The 22,482-nt window shown below is 37.5% G+C and overlaps 1 pseudogene; it reads left to right on the forward strand.

The window, feature by feature from the left end:
- Nucleotides 1-19,439, forward strand: part of LOC128657570 (syntaxin-binding protein 6-like) — a 234,732-nt pseudogene extending 215,293 nt beyond the window's left edge.
- Nucleotides 19,440-22,482: the final 3,043 nt, after the last annotated feature.

Raw genomic sequence — 22,482 nt, forward strand, 5'->3', positions numbered from 1 at the left:
AATAGGGGAGAATCGGCTGAAGAAAACCTAACACCTGCAAATAAGCAGCATAAAGCTTTTAACGCAGCCCCATTGATTGCTATGGGGCACATACCATTTTATGTCTACACCCTAACACCCTAACATGAACCACCAAGTCTCAAACACCCCTATCTTATCACTTATTAACCGATAATCTGCCGCCCTGACATTAGTCGACACCTGCATTATATTATTAACCCCTAATCTGCCGCTTCGGGACACCACTGCCACCTACATTTACTTATGAACCCCTATCTCTGCCTCCGCCCCCAAACATTGCTGCCACCTACATTATATGTTTAATTAATAGAGTTGCCCCTGATACCGATATCTAGCATCGGTATCGGTACCGATACCAGTATTTGCATGAGTATTGTACTCGTGCAAATGTACCGATACTTTAAACCGATACTTACACTTCCTACCCATATGATATCTTGTGGAGTTTTTTTCAAACTGCATGTTCCCATTTCATTTTAAAAACTGGAGTGGAGACTAAACTAAAAATTGTTTACTACTGTTCTGTCAATACAAATTGCTGTTATTTGTATTATTGTAGGAGAGATCACTGTACCTCGTTCAGACAAACCCCTGAAGTACTGGGCAGTTAATAAACAGATTTCCAGCTCTGGCTAAAATGGCCCAAAAATATCTTTCTGCCCCATGCAGTCATGTGGAAAGTGAAAGACTGTTCAACTTAGAGTCGGACCTCCATACAAATGTCAGATTGATGTTATATAACAGCCCTACAACCCAATTGTATCACCCCTTTAAATTTAATATTTTATTGTAATATTTTTTATTTATAAACATGTTTAGTGAACTGTATGACAAATAAAACTGTTTTATTATTTCATAATGTCTTTCGAATTACAGTCCTCTATAATTATAAAGAAGGAATCTTCAATAATTATTATTATTATTACTGTATTGTGCTTTGTAAAATGTCACATGACATTAAAAAAAGAGTATCGGTAATTGGTATCGGCGAGTATTTGAAAACAAGTATCGGTACTTGTACTCAGTCATAAAAAAAAAGGTATCGGTGCAACCCTAGTTATTAACCCCTAATATGCCACCCCCCTTAATGTCGCCTTGCCGCCTATATTAAAATTATTAACCCCTAATCCTAACCCTAACACCCCTAACTTTTAAATAAAATTTATATAATCTAAATAAATATTCCTATCATTTAATAAATTATTCCTATTTAAAACTAAATACTTACCTATAAAATAATCCATAAGCTAGCTACAATATAACTAAATAGTTACATTGTAGCTAACTTAGGGTTTATTTTTACAGGCAACATTGTATTTATTTTAACTAGTTGCAATAGTTATTAAAATAGTTATTAACTATTTTAATAACTACCTAGTTAAAATAAAGACAAAATTTACCTGTAAAAATAAAACCTAACCTAAGTTACAATTACACCTAACACTACACTACAATTAAATTAATTACCTAAATTAAATAGAATTAATTACAATTAAATAAAATTTCTAAGTACAAAAAACCCCCCACTAAATTACAGAAAATAATAAACAAATACAAGATTTTTAAACTAATTACACCTAATCTAATCCCCTTAACAAAATAAAAAAATCCTTACCCTACACTAAATTACAAATAAGCCCTTAAAAGGGCCTTTTGAGGGTTATTGCCCCAAAGTAATCATCTCTTTTACCTGTAAAAAAAATTACAATTCCCCCCCCAACATTAAAACCCACACCCACACAACCAACCCTACTCTAAAACCCACCCAATCCCCTTAAAAAAACCTAACACTAACCCCCATGAAGATCACCTTACCCGGGAGAAGTCTTCACCTAACCGGGCCGAAGTCCTCAACGAATCCGGGAGAAGTCTTCATCCAAGCTTGGCGAAGTGGTCTTACAGACGGGCAGAAGTCTTCATCCAGACGGCATCTTCTATCTTCATCCATCCGCCGCGGAGCATCCCCTCATCTTTCCGACGGCTATTCCTGTGTTTAGCCGTTGGAAGAAGAGGATGCTCTGCGTCAGATGTCTTGAAGATGGACCCCGCTCCGATGGATGAAGATAGAAGATGCCGTCTGGATGAAGACTTCTGCCCGTCTGGAGGACCACTTCGCCCGGCTTGGATGAAGACTTCTTCCGGATTCGTTGGAGGACTTCGGCCGGTTGGATGAAGACATCTCCCGGTAAGGTGATCTTCAGGCGGTTAGTGTTAGGTTTTTTTAAGGGGGATTAAGTGGGTTTTAGAGTAGGGTTTGGTTGTGTGGGTGGTGAGTTTTAATGTTGGGGGGGAATTGTAATTTTTTTTTCAGGTAAAAGAGCTGATTACTTTGGGGCAATGCCAAGCAAAAGGCCCTTTTAAGGGCTATTTGTAATTTAGTGTAGGGTAGGGCTTTTTTATTTGGGGGGGGCTTTTTATTTTGTTAGAGGATTAGATTAGGTGTAATTAGTTTAAAAATCTTTTAATTTGTTTATTATTTTCTGTAATTTAGTGTGGGGGGGGGGGTTTGTACTTTAGATCATTTTATTTAATTGTAATTAATTGTATTTAATTTAGGTAATTAATTTAATTGTAGTGTAGGTGTTAGGTGTAATTGTAACTTAGGTTAGGTTTTATTTTACAGGTAAATTTTGTCTTTATTTTAACTAGGAAGTTATTAAATGGTTAGTAACTATTTAGTAACTATTGTACTTAGTTAAACTAAATACAGAACTTGCCTGTAAAATAGAAAATAAACCCTAGGCTAGCTACAATGTAACTATTAGTTATATTGTAGCTAGCTTAGGGTTTTATTTTATAGGTAAGTATTTAGTTTTTTAAATAGGAATTATTTAGTTATAATTGTAGTAATTTTAGTTTAGATTTATTTAAATTATATTTAAGTTAGGGGGGTGTAGGGGTTAGACTTAGGTTTATGGGTTAATAACTTTAGTATAGTGCAATGGCGTACGATGGGGGCGGCAAGATTAGGGGTTAATAAATGTAGGTAGGTGGCGGCGATGTTTATGGTCCGCAAATTATGGGGTTAATAATATATTCAACTAGTCGTTTGCGAGGCAGGGGAGTGTGGCTGGTTTAGGGATAAATATATTTATTATAGTGGCGACGATGTCCGGTTCGGCAGGTTAGGGGTTAAAATATTTATTTTAGTGTTTGCGATGTGGGAGGGCCTCAGTTTAGGGGTTAATAGGTAGTTTATGGGTGTTAGTGTACTTTTTAGCACTTTAGTTAAGAGTTTTATGCTACGGCGTTGTAGTGTAAAACTCTAACTACTGACTTTAAAATGCGGTACCAGGCTTGACAGGAGAGGGTGTACCGCTCACTTTTTGGAAGACTCGTAATACCGGCGCCATGCAAGTCCCATTGAAAATATGATACGCAATTGACGTAAGTGGATTTGCGGTATTTCAGAGTCTGGCCAAAAAGTGAGCGGTACACCTGTACCTGCAAGACTCGTAATAACAGCAGGCGTTAAAAAGCAGTGATGGGACTGGCCAACGCTGCTTTTTAAGCCTAACGCAAGATTTGTAATCTAGGCCATAGTTTGCACCTTGCAATCTAAAGCCATTTGCACTTTAGACTTCAGCCTACAGAAAATGAGGCAAAATTAAGTAATGAAAGTATATTTCATGGTTATTTTACAATGCATTATTATTTCGTATTGCTATCTCATAGTGTTTATTGTCCCTTTAATTATAAATCCATTTCTTTTTGCTTTATCTTAGATTATCCTAGTTGCACTCACCTCAAAAGAGCACACAACACAAGACGTGCACAAGACGTTTCTGTGAGTGCTGTTTCCTCAATTATTCAGAAAATCAAACATTTGTAAGCAAATAAAGGGTATTTTTTCCTATGAACAGAGCTAGAAGGTCTGGATCTTTTGAAAGGGTTGAATTACTGATTATTTTGCTAGTCCCCTAGTCTACTGTCTCAAGGATCCTTGCATAACCAAGATTTGAAGGCTCTGGCACTGAAGGCTCTGTTGATGAATCTTTTATTCTGAGAGACAATTGGGGTTTCTGACAAGGTGATTTTCACTCTGTTGTCAGCCTAGAAACTATTAACTGCTAAAGTGTATTACTGTGTTAACCAATCTTTTCCAATGTGTGAGTAGAATGTTCCCCACTAATTCTGCAAATCTTGGAATTTAGTTTATAATTGAATATGGTATTATCTTATAGTTATCTGATGGTGGAGGTCTGTGTCCTTTCATTTTTTCAGTAGAATATTTATTTTTGTCCTGATTTAACAATTTTTCAAGATTGTGGAAGGAAGGTATCCAAAGCACAAATTAATGGTATAATTTAACATAAATTGATTTAGTGATAATTTGTGCAACAAACATTTAATACGTTTTATATTAGCTAATTTTAGCTGAATATTGGCTTTCATTTTGGCCAGTTGGTCAGTAAAATCAGTTGGTGTGTGTCTATTAAAAAGGTACTGGGGAGAACAATGTGAGTTGGTTCCAACCTATCTGAGTTTTCATTGATATGACAGTCTTCAGAAATCCATGTTACTTCCATAGGTGGTCTTTTATATTCCTTCATTTAGCTCTAAAACTCAGAGTTACAGAGGTTTCGCTGCACATGCTTTTTGAAGAGAACATTCTTTTAAACGTAACCAAAGTAGCAAGGTAAGGTAGCAGGCAGAATCTAGACCATCACAATACCATTTTACAATTTCTTGTTTACTGAAATGTTTCATAAACCAAGATTGTGCCACTCTTTTTTTAATCACTCAGAGAAAAAGGATGATGCTAGAGCAGCTCCGTAAAACCAAAATATTTATTAATAATAAAATTCAAAAACACACAAGCAGCATAGGCGTAACAACATACTAAAAAGAAAAACAGAGAGTAGTCGCATCCCAAGCCTGATTATTGGGTATTATGACTCAAATGTATATCTGAACTGGTGTTTTATATATATATATATATATATATATATATATATATATATATATACACACTATTTTGTTTTTTTATATGCAGCTGCACTCTTTTTTTAATGTCCGGTACTATCTAGTTAAGTAGCAAATAGTAAAAATAATTTTAAGTCGCTGATAGTTAAGACACTCACTCTACTAGGTAACATTACCTAATAACATGGATATATATTCTGCTTCTAGCTGTCATGAAAATCAATATAGGAGGTATCAGACCCCGATAAACATCTCACAGACATCTTTTGGTATCCTCTGGACCCTCTGTCCCCTATGAACCCTCTGTTCCCTATAAACCACTGCATGCAACCCACTTCACCTAGTTAACTTTAGCTGGAAAAGTTTGTGCACTATCCTGCATATATTAGTTGCTAGAGACGGGGGGGGGGTCGGGATTCCACAAATGAGATCTTGTGCCATCTTCAATTTAGTCAAGCAATGCTGCATCACAAGTGACTATTGTGAGCAGACAGATTATCTGCTTGAGAACTTATCCACAACATTTATGCTCTTCTTTCCACGAGCCATCAGGTGTGGGAATATTCCCCCCCTAAAACCACTAGGAGGAGGTCAAAGACACCCCAAAACACCAGAGCTTTAAATCGCTCCAACTTTACATGATTTTCAGTCATACATATAACCAAGTAAATGAGAAAAAAGCAGGAAAGATAAAGTGGGGCAAAGAAGTTCAAAACATGTATTGCCGCCACATGAACAAAAAAAAGAGGGCTGGACTCTTTTTACTCTCACCATTATGAAACTAATTTATCAGATAATCATAAATTTTGTTTTCTTTCATCAGATTGTTAGAGCCAATGAGCCATCACATGTGGGAATCCATACACAAGCTGTGTAGTCCACTAGACCACTGTGAATAGTGAGGGATAAACAGTGAGGCATAAACAGTGAGGGCAGGTTGTTACTATTCAGGCACTTCAGCCTGCAGAACTTTGCTGCCAAAGGCAGCCTAAGAAGAAGCATACAGTGATAAATCTTGTAAAAAGTGTGCAAAGAAGATCAAGTAGCTGCCTTTCAAATCTGATCTATAGAAGCCTCATTACTAAAGGCCCAAAAGTAGCAACTGCTCTCTTGGAATGTGCAGTAATGCACTCAGGCATAGTTTTCCCCACAACCAAATAAGCCTTGCGAATGAAGGCTTTAAGCCAAGCTGCTAAAGTAATAGCCAAAGCTTTCTGATCCTTGCGGATCTAGACAAATTAACAACAAAAAAAACTAAGAAAGTCTGAAATCATTTGTGACTTCCACAACATCCAAGTTGATGCTCCTTAGAATTCTTAGGAGCTGGACAAAAAGAAGGAACCACAATTTCCTGATTGGTAGTATCTGTGGATGTCACCTTAGGAAGAAAACAATAGCTAGTGTGAAGACAAAGCTGAAAGTCCAGAGACTCTTCTAGCCAAAGAAATAGCTAGAAAAAAAGTACCTTTTAAAAGATTAAAGCTTAAAGGGACACTAAACCCAAAAATGTTCTTTCATGATTCAAGTAGAGAATACAATTTTAAACAACATTCCAATTTACTTCTATTTTCTAATTTGCTTCATTCTTTCGATATGCTTTGTTAAAGAAATATCAATAAAGAGTCACTTATGTGTGAGCACCAGTATAGAGATTTGTTACAAAATATACTTTTGTGCTGGATAAATATCTTGCAATAGCGATTTCGTTCCGCTTTACTCACCGACTCCTGAGGGCTATCCGGTTCTCCTCTGCCTGTAGTGCTGTATTGGCCCGTCCACAGGGAGCACTCGTGCTTGTTACCTAAAGCTGAGCGTTGTGGAAAACCCCTCTGGCTCCTTTCAAGGTCTCCGCCGAGTATCCGCTCCCCTCCTGGGCTCTCTCCAGTTTCGGCTGTGTAGCGTCTGACGTCACCCGGGACTCCGCTTCCGGTTAGCCCTCTGTTGTGAGTCGGATCTCCCCACGGCTGTTTACTGCAGTGTAGGTGAGTGTGATTGCGGCTAACTTTCAACTGGTTACTCTGTGCCTGCCCGATCTCCAGATAAATGTGCACTATAAATAATTGAAGCGGCACCAGGATCCAGTTGCTTGTTAAAACTGCTTTATTTTTAGTAGTGTGCAATCTTCAAACAAAGCAGTAGAATTTTTCGTGACAAACAGTGCATTGACGAACTCACATGAAGTGACAACTTGCTGACATGTTTCGGCCCTTATGGCCGTAATCTTAGCTAAAGTGTCTATCCTCCCTTTACCTTTTAAACACCTGTGCTCAAAGTGATTGGTTAAAATTTAATTCAGTGGGTTGGTCTATTATAGCACCTGCATTAACTGTTTCCTTACTCTACTCAAAGCTGTCAGCCTCATGTTGCTTAAACCTCTGTAAACCATAAGCCATAAACCATAGATAATACATATATACAGTTCTCCTCTGCTACATCACTAATAGTCTAGAATGACTTTATTCATATTTATAATTGTCATAATTAAAATTAACATTAAATGATGTAACAAAAGAGAGTTTGAATCCTATGTTGAACTTGTAACTAGATATAATCATAAAAAATTGCCATATTGGCATGATTAGTAATAATATCTATTGAGATATTCCATTTCATACTACAAGTTCATTCAAACAAAGTTTATTACAATTATAAATATGAATGAAGTCATTCTAGACTATTAGTGATGTAGCAGAGGAGAACTGTATATATGTATTATCTAAGGTTTATGGTTTACAGAGGTTTAAGCAACATGAGGCTGACAGCTTTGAGTAGAGTAAGGAAACAGTTAATGCAGGTGCTATAATAGACCAACCCACTGAATTAAATTTTAACCAATCACTTTGAGCACAGGTGTTTAAAAGGTAAAGGGAGGATAGACACTTTAGCTAAGATTACGGCCATAAGGGCCGAAACATGTCAGCAAGTTGTCACTTCATGTGAGTTCGTCTATGCACTGTTTGTCACGAAAAATTCTACTGCTTTGTTTGAAGATTGCACACTACTAAAAATAAAGCAGTTTTAACAAGCAACTGGATCCTGGTGCCGCTTCAATTATTTATAGTGCACATTTATCTGGAGATCGGGCAGGCACAGAGTAACCAGTTGAAAGTTAGCCGCAATCACACTCACCTACACTGCAGTAAACAGCCGTGGGGAGATCCGACTCACAACAGAGGGCTAACCGGAAGCGGAGTCCCGGGTGACGTCAGACGCTACACAGCCGAAACTGGAGAGAGCCCAGGAGGGGAGCGGATACTCGGCGGAGACCTTGAAAGGAGCCAGAGGGGTTTTCCACAACGCTCAGCTTTTGGTAACAAGCACGAGTGCTCCCTGTGGACGGGCCAATACAGCACTACAGGCAGAGGAGAACCGGATAGCCCTCAGGAGTCGGTGAGTAAAGCGGAACGAAATCGCTATTGCAAGATATTTATCCAGCACAAAAGTATATTTTGTAACAAATCTCTATACTGGTGCTCACACATAAGTGACTCTTTATTGACATTTCACAGTGGTTTCCTGTTGAAAGTGATAGAGCACGGATTGTAACAGATTTGTATAGTGATTAGCGGTTAACTAGAATACAGAGTGTGTGTATCATGGAAGCAATGGAGAGTGACATTTCTACCAGTGTTGTCGGCTTCTATTCATTGCAAACCTCTGATGAAAGGACATTTGACACTAGAGCAATTGAAAATGTTTTTTCGTCAGATTATTCTACTTTTACGCTCAGCAAATTATTTGAGCAAATGGAGATACTTTTGGATAAGGAAATCAGGCTCAAGTGGGATATCTGGACATTGCAAAAATATATAACCAATGGCATGATCCCAAGAGGACTGAGGGTTAATAAATTCCCCACATTCGTTGTAGAGGATGAGGATTTCATCAGAGTATGGAACAGTGTTCTCTCAGACTGCTCTCTAAAACTTATGGGAATGCTTATTGAATTCAAAACAAAATTGTTAAATTCTGTATCTAAAGAAATTGATTTGCTTCAAATTGAATTGAATGTACGCAGTAATGATATATTGTTTGCTAAGTTTGATTCCATACTGAAAGTCTCTCTAGCTGAGTCTAAGTCCTTAATAATGGAAATTAAGCATGATAAATACTTAAGAGATTTATCAGATTATGAAAATAACAAAATCTATATATGGAATAGGAAACAGAGAACCAGCTATAAAAGAGATAATGACCAAAAAAGATTCCCAAAAGGAAAAAAGTCAGGGAGAAAAGCAAATAAGGGTCAGGGTAAAAGTAAAAAGGTTACTTTTAATGAGAGTGAAGCTGAATCCTCTGGGGATTGTTCAACTTCAGGAGAGGAGGAAGACCCCAACAGTAGTAGGGGGGATACATCCTCCATGATAGGTGATAGGACACACACACCACCTGGGCAGACTAAATTCTCTACTGACATTACCAATAGGTCAGCCATAGAATATAGGGACCAGGAGACTTCAGAGTTGGCACAGGTTTTTCCCAAAACATCAGGCGAGTCAGGAGGGGGGGAGGAGGTACAAAAGGCAGGGGCATCTTAAAGGGCACACCTACAGTACCGCTGCAACCATCCAAACCGCCCAGGAGAGGGAGATCAAGGACAAAATATGTGTAAATTCAGTAATTAACCTGTCAGTATATCCACTAAGTGATCTGGAAACCAAGGTCCTGAATTATGGTCTTGGATTTGTACCAACAGACACTTTTAACTTATTCCAGACTCTGGTGGATGTTAATAGGCTGATCAGAAATCTAACGATCAAAAAACATTTTGAACATCACGAGAACCCAACAACTAATGAAGTGTATATGCCCCCAGATGGAATCAGAACAAAAGATACAACAACATTAACTTTTCAGGAGGTATGTGATCTTGAAGCCCTAGAGGGATTGGACAGAGAGAATGTTTATTCACAGGATGAAGGGAACGAAAGCTCCATAAACAAGGGTCCTTCTCTCTCTGGGGCTTCAAGATTTTACCCGATACACACAAGAGGAAACATTTTAGAGAAATTTCAGTGTAGGGTAGAACAAGACCTCACAAAACTAGCGTACACAGCAGATCTTAATACTGGAAACAAGAATTTAAACAAAGCAGAAATATTGGCACTTAGGGGCCTCAAAGAGAATAAAAACTTGGTCATCAGAGCATCTGATAAGGGAGGGTCTGTGGTTGTGCATTGGACAAATCTTTCTTTTGAAGGAAGCAACACGACAACTATCAGACCCTTCCCAATACACGAATCTTAACATTTGATCCACATTAGATTCAAACAGGAACTATTAGATCTTATAGATGATGGGAAGGAAGCAGGTTTCTAGATGAAAAGACAGTGAGTATCTTATAGTGGATTATCCTGTGAAGCCCATTTTTAATTTCCTTCCGAAGGTCCATAAATCCATCCAAGAGGTAAAAGGTCGCCCCATCATTAGTGGTATCGGTTCAATTCTGAACCGATGTCACAATGGCTGGATGCTATTTTGCAACCATTAGTACAGAATCTATCAAGCTACCTGCGGAGACACTTAAACAACTACTGATTGAAGTAGAGTCCCCTCAGTTGTGAGTGAGAGATAACAGTTGGGTTTCCCTTGATGTAACATCCCTGTACTCCAGTATCCCCCACAGTGCAGGACTGGAGCAATTGCATTTTTTCTAAAAAGAGCTACAAATTATAGTCCCCTATTTTGTCAATATGATCCTCAGGTAACGAATTCCTCTTAACCCATACTTTTTTGAGTTTGAAGGGGACCATTACCTCCAGAGGTGTGGGACAGCAATGGGGGCGAAGTTCGCGCCCTCATACGCCAACTTATTCATGGGTTGGTGGGAACTGTCCCACATCATGGGGGTGATGGCTTCCCTGGAAATCAAGATAATTTACTATAGAAGATATATAGATGATCTTCTAATCATCTGGGAAGGGCAGGAGATAGAACTGAAAGAATTCTTGAGAGATCTAGAACAACAACACAACAGGATTAACTAACCCATAGAGTTTGGAAGACACATATTTATTTTTTGATGTAACTTTATCAGGGAGACAGGGAAAGATACACACAAAAGTGTACAGAAAACCAATTACAGGGAACACACATCTTTCACAGCGAAGAGTACCACCCCCAAATGGGTATTTTATCCGTGATGAAGGGCTCAGTTCATACGGTTAAAGCGCAACTGCTCAACCCAGATAGAATACGAAAGACAATCTTTGGACCTAGAGAATCGCCTCTGTAGCAGGGGTTATGAGAGAAAGGAGGTTGCAAGAGTAAGAGAAACTATCTCTAAAAGGGAAAGGAAGGAGTTCCTTACCCAAAAGGATTTAGATCTGAAGAAATCAAATTTTGGAGAAGTAACTTTTGTAACGAAATATAGTGCACAATACCATCAGGTTTGCAACATTATACGCAAACATTTTCGTATGCTAACAGCAGATGAGGGTCTTGTAAAAATAGTGTCCAAAGGGTGTTTGCATATAGGAAGGGCATGACCATTGGCAATATGGTTGCGCCGACACAATTGAGGGCACACCAGAGCTCCAGTTCATCATGGCTAAGACACACTGGTGTCTACAAATGCAATTATGGCCCATGCATAGCATGTGGCTGTTTACAAGCAGGTGAGGGCTTCACCAGCACAGCCACAGGAGAGCAATTTAGACACCATTCTTGTCTGAACTGCAGTCAACATATGTAGTTTTACTTACTAACTGCGAATCCTGTAATATTCAATATACAGGTCCTTACCACCAGGGAGGCAAGAGAGAGGATTCGGGAGCACATCACCCACATAAAAGCAGGCAAGCTTACAACCCCCCCTTGTACAACACTTCAAAATTAAACATAACAAATATGGTAAGTTCATTAAAGATGGACGGTTATTGAACAAGTAAAGGTGCAAAAAAAGAGGGGGTAATAGAGATAATTTGCTAGCTAAGAGAGAGGGTGTTCTGGATACACAGGCTAAAAACCAGGGTTCCCATAGGGTTGAATTCTGAATTTGATTTGATAAACTTTTGGAATAAGCAAATGGTTCCTGTGTGTCCAGAACGCCTCCTGTATTAGGCCTTTTGTCTTTTGTTTTTCTATTTGGTGTTTTGTGTATTGTACACAAGTATCTTTACACCTTCTATAAACTTTGTTTGAATGAACTTGTAGTATGAAATGGAAGTATCTCAATAGATATTATTACTAATCATGCCAGTATGGCAATTTTTTATGATTATATCTAGATACAAAGTTCAACATTGGATTCAAACTCTCTTTTGTTACATCATTTAATGTTAATTTTAATTATTACAATTATAAATATGAATGAAGTCATTCTAGACTATTAGTGATGTAGCAGAGAGGTGAACTGTATATATGTATTATCTATGGTATATGGTTTACAGAGGTTTAAGCAACATGATGGCTGACAGCTTTGAGTAGAGTAAGGAAACAGTTTATGCAGGTGCTATAATAGACCAACCCCACTGTAATTAAATTTTAACCAATCACTTGTGAGCACAGGTGTTTTAAAAGGTAAAGGGAGGATAGACACTTTAGCTAAGATTACGGCCATAAGGGCCGAAACATGTCAGCAAGTTGTCACTTCATGTGAGTTCGTCTATGCACTGTGTTTCACGAAAAATTCTACTGCTTTGTTTTAAGGATTGCAGCAATACGAAAAAATAAAGCAGTTTTAACAAGCAACTGGATCCTGGTGCCGCTTCAATTATTTATTGTGAAAGAAAAAGCAATGCATAATGGGTGAGCCAATCACACAAGGCATCTATGTGCAGGCAACCAATCAGCAGCTACTGAGGCCCTATCTAGATATGCTTTTCAGCAATGTATATCATAGAGAAGAAAGCAAATTATATCATATAAATAAATTAGTAAAGTTGTTTTAAATTGCATGCTCTTTCTAATCATGGAAAGAAAAAATATGGGTTTCATGTCCCTTTAAGGTTTGAAACCATGCATTTGCTCAAACGTTTTCTAGACCTTATGATAAATATATCTGGTTAACAGTGTACATAGCCTGAATCAAGATAATAATAATCTTGTCAGAAGAAACCCCTCTGAGACCTATCATTAATTGTTCAGCTCGTTATAGCGTCAAAATCAGAGATGGTGATCTTGATAAAAAGAACGGGTCTTGAGAGAGAAGATCCTTTCTTAGAGGAAACCGTAAAAAGGTAGGCATAAGGACATCTGAGCCAGATCTGCAAAATAAATCCTCCAAGGCCACTCAGAGAAGCAAGCACAATCTTAGGCTTGTTCCTGCTTGAATTCTGGCTATCACCCTGGGAAAGCTACACAGAGGAAATATGTAATCAGATTTGGCCTGAGGGGTCCCCAAGATCTGGTACAATACTGAGGCAGTTTATGATTCAAATAGGAGGCCATGAGAGAGATCTTCGCCAGAGCCCCCTACGCCTCACAATTTGGTCAAATACTTCCTAATTTAGAGACCTTTTCCCCTCGTTGATGAGACTGGCGACCTACCTCCCTATTGTCCGCAACTGGGAAAATGGATTGCAAAATATCCTGCATTATAGCGTTTTTCCCAGCTTAATGGTGAGGGAAACTTTCCTCATCACTAAGAGACTGTGGAGTTCCGTCCCTGATGATTGACATAAGCCACTGCTGTGAAATTGTCTGACTTGTAATCTCAGAAAAGAGATTGTGTCTGAGGGTGGGCATTTAGCCAGCCAATCAGCAAGTTCTACCCAGTGCTGAACCTAAATTTGGCCAGTTTCTAAGCTTTCATTCCTGCTTTTTCAAAAAAGATACCAAGAGAACAAAGAAAAATTGATAATAGGATTTAATTAGAAAGTTGCTTTAAATTGCATGTTCTGTTTAACCCTTTCAGTGCTAATGACGGCTCTGAGCTGTCACAGAGTTTCTCACTCTGGTGCTAATGACGGCTCAGAGCCGTCATGAGCACTCTCCCACCTTGAGGGAGATCTGGGGGCTCCTTGCTTTTCCTACCCCGCGATCGTGCCTGTACAGTGACAGGCATCACCGGGCTTCAGGTGATGCGCGGTGACGTCACGCGCAATTACGTGATGACACCGCGCAACTTTATTTATACTTAACAAAGTTATAGGAGTAGGGGCATGCTGCTTAGAAGCCTGTATCTCACGCATCTAAGCAGCTACAGACCCCCAAGACCCACTGTTGGAAAGGTAACCGCCTAAACTTTCCAACAGTGTAAGTCTTGGGAGTCTGTAAAAAACAATAAAAAAGTTAAAAAAAAAAAAAAAGAAGAAAGTCTTTCAAGAAGATAAAAAAAAATAAGAAAAGAAAATATTAGCACCCAGAGAGGGAATGGCTTAGCAGCCAAAGGGTTAAGCATAGTTGACAGGGTTTTGGCACTTTTAGAGGCAAAATGTCTACTGTCTCTTTAAAAGATAATTTTACAGACTCCAGCAGATACATTATCTCTGTGCAGACTATACTGAGTTTGGTCATTTTCAGATTGTTTTACTACCGGTTTCCTTAGGGCACTAACAGGGCAGAAAGAAGTTCAGGGAACTGAAGGAAAGTGCCCAGCTTGTGTGGCAATATGTTCAATTTTCTCTCCCTTTTTTTTCTGTCTGGTGGCCATGTTAAGCTGCAGGAAAACGCTTTTGTATTTTCTTAGCTTAGTGGTGAGGTTATGAGAACAATGGTGCTGCATTCAGAGCATTTTGTTTGTTTTATATATTAAATGCTTCATTTTGAGAGTCCTGGTTGTGTGTTTTTTTACTTAATTAGGGTTGGTTTTATTTAGCTTACAGTTTATATTGTGCCATATTTTTTCTCGCCCTTTTTTTCCCTTTATTTTTTGCTCTATAAAGTCAGCCCAGTACAGTACAAACCAAGGAGCCAGGTGGAACATGAACACCCACATTTTTTTTTCAGTATTCAGATAGAGCATTACAATTTTAAACAACTTTCAATTTACTTCTGTTATCTAATTTTCTTAATTTTACTTGGTATCCTTTGGTTGAAAAGACAAATCTAGATAGGCTCAGGGATTTGGAGCTAGCTGCTCATTGGTGGCTGAGCTTGTATGCCGATTTCATTGCATACACATTTGTTCAGATAGCTTCCCAGGAGTGCATTGCTGGGCTGCTTCTTCCATAAAAAATACCAAAAGAGAATGAAGCAAAATGGATATGGAAATGTTAAAATCTATCATAAAATAAACATTTTGTGTTTCATTTCCCTTAAAAATTAGACAATGGCACTCTGGGAAATTACAAATCCCAACAAATGTTGTGTGATGAGGTTTGATTGTATTGGTGTATGATGGTGTATGTAGAGTGTGTGTGTGTGGTGTGTGTATGTGTGTGTGTGTATGGTGTATGTATGTGTGTGTGTGTATGTATGTGTGTGTGTGTGGTGTATGTGGTGTGTGTGTATATGTATGTGGTATGTGTGTATGTGTGTGTGGTATGTGTGTGTGTATGTGTGTGTGTGGTGGAGTGTATGTGTTTGTATATGTATATGTGTAATGTATATGTGTTGTGTGGTGTTGTGTGTGTATAGTGTATGTGTATGTATATATGTGTGTTGTGTGTGTATATATATATATATATATATATAGAGTAATATATAATATATATATATATAGTATATATATATAAAATAATCTGTGTCCATAATCTACTAAATACCTAGCTTTCTTTGTAGTTAGTGAGTCCTCAATAAACCGAATGAGATTTGTTTATATATTCTGCCATCAAATTTGAATCAATAGAGCTTATAAACTGCTTCATGCTATTTGTCTCTACTTAATATGAAATATAGGTTTAGTTTGTAGTGAACAAAATGTTTTATTAAAATATTTCTTTCCTATTCTGAGAGAATTGCATTTTGTATACTTATGCATACCAAAATGTATGGGTATTCTGAAATTTCAAACTCTTATAGATCAAAAACTAGAGAGGTTCATCATTTCTGATTTGAGACCCTCTGTTCTAGTATATACTAAATGTAAAAGACATAAGGTCGTTTTCGGTGGCGTCATTCGTCATTTAGTGACACAAGTTTTGTTTCCTGAAATGAGGGGAAAAAAGCATTTGGATTTTTTATGCTTGTGAGTTATGTTACAAATAAACGGTTAGACTTCTGATCATGAATCTGTGAGCAGTGATTCCTTAAGAACCAGTATGTGCTGACATGAGCTTCCTGTTAGCTTTAAACATACCTTTTTTTTTTCTTTCAGGAAACAGATTCTTCATTCTGCAGCTGACAGTGTGACAAGTGCCGTACAGAAAGCCAGCCAACTTTAAATGAGCGTGGGAGAGGTTAGGAAGAACTGAGAAAAAACTGCTGATATGATGAACAGTGCCCAGCAGTTTGCCGATACTGCGCACAAGGGAGCAACACTGTATATACTAATCTAGGCGTAATATAATATAGTGCTGAGCATCTAATCCCCATCACTATATATTATCCTTCTACACAGTAAGAATTCTTATCAAAAGTGGTCAGGTTCTGGCTATTGTTTTGTAAAATGTATTTTTAGTGACCCCCCCCCCCCTTATTTTAATTTTAATTGGGGTAGCAAAGTCATCCTTTCCCATGCTAAAACAACTGTGTCTCCTTGCCTCAGTTTATTTGTACCAGAAACCAGTATATTGAATTGGGCTTTGATCTAGTTTACAAATCCCCCACTGAGAGAATGTGTCAGCAATTCATATAAAAAATTTTTTTAATTATGTTCAGTTCTGATGAAGAAACATTTAAAACTGTTTGTGGATTTTTTATTTTACCATTCCATACTATTTTCTCACTCTATTCAAGTGGTATGCATAGTATACAAAGCATTTGTAAAAGGGGTAAAATCATGCAAAATTGTCATTTAAACAGATTACCACCTTAGAGTGATTTATATATCCACTTGGCACTGGTGAGCACCTTGTGTGTTAGTTTAACTTGCTGTTTAATGCTTTTTTGATTGGACACATGCAGCACGATTTTCTATAACACTTGTTTTCTTTTATAGCCTATAGCTTGCAATGAAGCATAAATGCTGACCCAAATAAAATGAAAGAGGGATTACACTCCTATGGACTGTTTAACCAAAAACACAGCACAATGTTATTACAAATAGTAACTTTTATTCTAAATAAGATTCTTAAAAATGCCTCATGGCTTTAGGTGCTGAACCACTCAACATTTCAAGGGGAGCCAAGTTTCCAGTCAATGTGAAGTTCCGCTCTCCTTGGGCCTAAAGGACATTTCTGGCTGAGAATGGATGTAATTTTGCCTTTTGTGGGGAGCATCACAGATACTGTAAGCACTGGTGTGCAAAACTGAAGCCAACATTGATTGGACTTTTTTTCTTCAGATGGATCTTGGACTAAGAATTGTGTTTACCCAAACACTATGTGCTGGCTTAAGAGGGAAACTTACATTGTCAGTTGAAAGAGCCCTAGATGATGAATGGGAAACCTGATATTATATTATTATAGAACTTTAGTGACAATTTTAATAATGGGGACTGAGGCACCAGCTGATGGGATAGGTTAGGTATCTGTTTGCCTGAGGCCTAGCTTATCTGATGACATCATACCTCTTTATAACTTATCATTTCCAGCATAATGGTATAAACAAAGGTGAATGAAAGCTGGATCTTTTTCTGCATCATCTTTATTTATATACTTTTGACTTCAGCTCTAATGCTTTAGTTGGCTCCCACTAGAGAGATTTATGCTTTTCACTTCTATCCACAGAAAAAAACACTCACTTGCTCTCCTGATCACTCTACCATACAGAGCTGTTACTTGTGTGCTAAAGCCTTATTTTATCATTGGTTTGTTGTTTGGGTGTGTTGTTTTTTTTTTTATTGTCAACTTAATAAACCCAATTCATTTGTTCATTTTTATTTTGTACATGATCCCGTGTTAATCACCTACTGTAATAAAAGAGTTAATCTTATTTCAGAAGATGTGAAAGATTGTTTGTATGTTTAATTACTTTTAAATAAATCAAAAAAAAAAAAAAAGACCAAACCCATCACATTTATGAATTGTTTTGTCCCTGTCCCAGCTACTTTTATATCGCAGCAGGGGGGGTTTGCCAAATCCCAGGAGCCATGGATCGTTAACTGCCTTAGCTTTGAGTTTTTTAATCATTTTACACAAATCTGTAGTGCAGACAAGCCCTTGTCTAGATCTGACCTAAACAATTGTGTGGGCAAATCCCCAATATTTGAATGGCTTTTACAGGCTTTTAAAAGAGTACATTTTTCAATATACATTTGTATGATGTAATATTTAATTTTTTTAATTGTTTTCACATCGTATTGTAGTTAATACATTTATGATGCTTCCTCATCTTTTATACATATGTTCTATTTTTTTTCCTCTTTTCTTCTAGATTCGTTCTGGCTAAAGCTGTATCACTGATCCAATATGAAGTGTTTCTAGCTTTGTACAGAGGAAGAAAGCAGAAATGTAGCCCTGTCGTACACATAGGTCACATAGCCAGTTCAGTTATTCTCTCTCTTTCTCTCTCCTCCTCTCCTTTCCTCTCCACTCTCCTTTTCCTCTCCTCTCTCCTTTCCTCTCCTCTCTCCTTTCCTCTCCTCTCTCTCTCTCTTTCTCTCTCTCCTATCTCTCTCTCCCCTCTCTCTCTCTCGTTCTCTCTCCTCTCTCCTCTTTCCTCTCTCCTCTTTCTCTCTCCTCTTTCCTCTCTCTTTTCTCTTCTCTCTTCTCTCCTCTCTCTCTCCTCTCTTCTCTCTTCTCTCCTCTCTCTCCTCTCTCTCCTCTCTCTCTCTCCTTCAATCTCACGTTTGGTGCCCAGGTCTTCCTAGGCACTCTTTTGCTGAATCTGCACAGGGAACGTTTCAGATACCTACATGTATAGATGTTTTTCACAGATCTAAATACTTTGCAGCTATTTGTTATATATACTGCTTTGTATTCTGGGTTTCTTTTTAATATACATATTTAGAGGCAACCTGCATAAATGCTTCTATAAGCAATATATAAGTGGTGTGAATATATTGTCAAAAATAAAATAAGAGGTAAAATGGGAAAACAAAGTATAATCTGCACTTCATGATATATACAAAATAGCTATCTGATTTATTAGTAAATCCAAATCACATAATTTATTATTAAATCATATTCAAGACTTAATTGATTAATTGCAATGCAGCGATAACTTGTATAATTACTTTATAATTACTTATGTGAATTATTGAAGGAAATAGTACTTACAGCATAAAAAAATTAAATTTTAAATAGTTGTATCCACCTAAACTTACAACATAACCAGTTTATCTTATTTAGTTCATAATAAACTATGTCAAATAGTAAACAAATTCCATAAAGCAAGCAATGTTTTTGTATGTGTCAAGTGAGCCGAATTCATACAAATTCAAGAAAATGTTATATGCTACAATATTATGTTTTGATCATTTGTGTCTCAGGTCTATTTATACTGATCCCAGTCAGTGGTATAAGAACCCCAAAATGAGAAAATGTGAATACCTGAACCCTGCATAAGAACATTTGATTACTTGTACTATTAATTGAGTCACCTGGTGCTCACAGAGGGGGATGTCTTTAAAATCTGGTCTTTCTCCAGCACTCTAAGTATAAAATGATGGGCAAGTCTGCATTTTTAGATCCATTAGATGAGCTGTGAAACTTGATTTATTAATAAATTATGTGATTAGTAGGTTGCTATTAAATATGTATGTTTACCTTGGTATACAGTTTGTTTTGTCTTTTATCTTGTCTCCTGTTTTCTGATTTGAACAAAAAAGCATGTGGTTGGTTGCTTGTCAGCTGAGAATTGGTGGTCTGTGGGACAGAGGGCATATGCACTTTACATCAAAAACATTGTACAGCACTGGCTCTTTCTGTTTTGTCTTTTTATGAGTCCGAACATTTTCTCTGCATTCAGTGTTTTCCTTTATTGCTTTCTCTCTCTCGCCCAAAGTCTCTTTAGAACAATGCGTCAGGAAAGGTCATGGCTAAGGTCCAGTGACATAGAAAATACATTCACAGCATTCCAAGTTACTAAGAAAGGGATATTCTTAAAAATGTTGATACTTTTACTTAGATCTTCTAATTTAACTTCCTAAAATTCTAGAACAGGTACTGATAGAAGGGAAGAAGTTATTTAGGTGTCCCCCCTAACACCGCCTTTTAACTGAGTCCAAATTCTTGTTAAACTCTTTGAATTAAAGTTATGTGGTTATAGCAGTGTTTTTTCTCAGATATTCATCTTAGCCTTATAACAGAAGGAAAAACTATGTTATGAAATTTTCTGTTTTCTTTCATAAATGTGGTGAGAGTCCACTATCCATTACTCCTGAATTATACTCCTGAACACTAGGAGGAGGCAAAGAATCTCAAAAACTTTTGAGCCCTTAAAACCCCTCCCATCTTCCTGGAAAACATCCTTGTCTTGCAGGAGGAATATGAAAAAGGGAGGTCCGTCTCAGACCGATTTGAGGCCCAGTTTCCCCTCAGAGGAGCTACTGTTTGGACAGAGGGAAGTCTGGGTAGTGGCACAAAAACACCCTGGGTATTAAAGTCCTAACAGGTTGTGCAGGGACCAGTCCTAGCCTCCCTCCTGTTGGTTCAAAATTATATATCACATATGTTAGATCTTCTGCTGTCATGCAAACAGCACTGGACTGGCTTTCAACTGGATAGCAGATCTTCTCTGCTTATGGTAAGGTCCAGTAGTTGCATATACCTATCAGGTAAGTGTGGGAGTATTTGTTTGCACCTGCTTAGCCTGTAGGAACTCACTTATGGGTAAGTCCTAGCCTGGGGTCCATTATGTCAGGCATTGTATATGTCACAGGCATAAAAGTACCTTATTTCGCCTATGTAGACTTAAGTGTGTTAAGAAATGTTTTATTATAAGTGGCGTCGGCTTATGCACATGCCAGTTTGTTTGCTTATTAATGTGGGCTGTTTTTTCTGTGCATCCAGCGGTTTTTGTTTCAGCATTTTTGTGTTTTTTTGTTGTTTTTTTTTAGCGCAGCCATCTTATGCGCATGTCTGCATTTGTTAAGCGCACTTGCTTTTTAGGCCGATCGGCTTTTCTTTCATACAGGTAGTTGAGTCCACGATCCCTTACTATTGGCAATTACTCTTCTCTACCATTAGGAAGAGGCAAGAATTCCAAACCTCAAGAGCTCTATAAACCTCTCCCACGTACCTCAGTCTTTACTTTGCCCTCCACTGGAGGTGGTTAGAATCATGAATATGTGCATATAATTCTTCAGAGAAAGGGGCTTTCCGTCTATGTTGAGTTCCGGTTTCCCCTCAGAGTACAGTGCTTGTCAGAGGGATGTATTTGGAGTATGGTTTATGATTCTTTGTTTCGTGTCATGGGAAATTTTTCACAAACCCTCTATATAATCGTCACAGAATTGGGTCTTCTGCCTCCCATTATGGATCTACAATGTACTTCTTTTCCTTAACCTCTGCTGATTATGTTTCAGTACTAGTTTGGCTGTCTGCTACGTGTTTGCTAGTGAACGAGTGTCTATTTGTAAGTATCTTTTATTTTATAGTTTAGACACTCATATAGCTATGTTATGGGCACTTTTTTATTATAAAAAGTTTATATATGTCCTGGGACAGTTCCTTTTCACTATTCCCTTGCTTTTTTTATTTATTATTATATCCCAATTCATGATACAGCAAAAATAAAAAGCATCAGGAAGAACATCATAACAAAATATGGCATTACATAGAAAAGACAAATATGGATCACATTGTCAAGTACATAACAAAGGAAGTAATTAAGTCAACAAGAACAACCAGATTCATGGATATTACACTTAAACTCCATATTAAACCAAACTAAACCTGCAATACCATGAAAAACTAAAACATTTTTATAGAAAAGGATGTACAGGACACCTTGTCAATGATATCAAGATGAGCTTGAGCACAAGGTTTAATTAAGCACATAAACATCAGCAAATGATCAAACTTAAGCTTTATGCTAGGACTTAATTTACCTTTTCTTCAGATTCAAATTAAACCAGCTAAACCTTTGTCAAGAATTGGAGATTTTTTCAAGAGTACAGAAATAAAAAAGAAATTATTAAAAAAGAGGGAGAGGGGGGAAGGGACTGAATGCCTATTTTCCTAGATGCCCCCAATGTGGGGGATAGCAATCTAACTATATATAATGTGGTAGGAAGAGTAGGGGGAGCACAAAGAGGATACAGAATCTGTGATTGGGTCTCTAATGGAAGAGATATAACATTTTCCCAATTAGCCAAAAAGGCCTAAGTATTTTATCTAGATTAATCAGCGGGTCGTGTTGAATCTACTGCTAACTGAAATAACATGTTCTTAATAAATGCTGCTATGGTTGGTGCACTTCTATCTTTCCAAGTTCTTAAAATCATTTGTCTAGCAGTCAGAATACCAGTTTTTGATTATATGTTTATTTTGAATATGATCCTGAGTAATTAAAAATTATACTGTTTTTGCAGTCAAAATTTAGCTTAACATGAATAAAATCTTTTAATCAATAGGCAATTTGTGCCCAAAAATTTTAATCTTAGAA

The sequence above is a fragment of the Bombina bombina genome, chromosome 1 (genome assembly GCF_027579735.1).
Source record: "Bombina bombina isolate aBomBom1 chromosome 1, aBomBom1.pri, whole genome shotgun sequence".
Classification (NCBI taxonomy): Eukaryota; Metazoa; Chordata; class Amphibia; order Anura; family Bombinatoridae; genus Bombina; species Bombina bombina.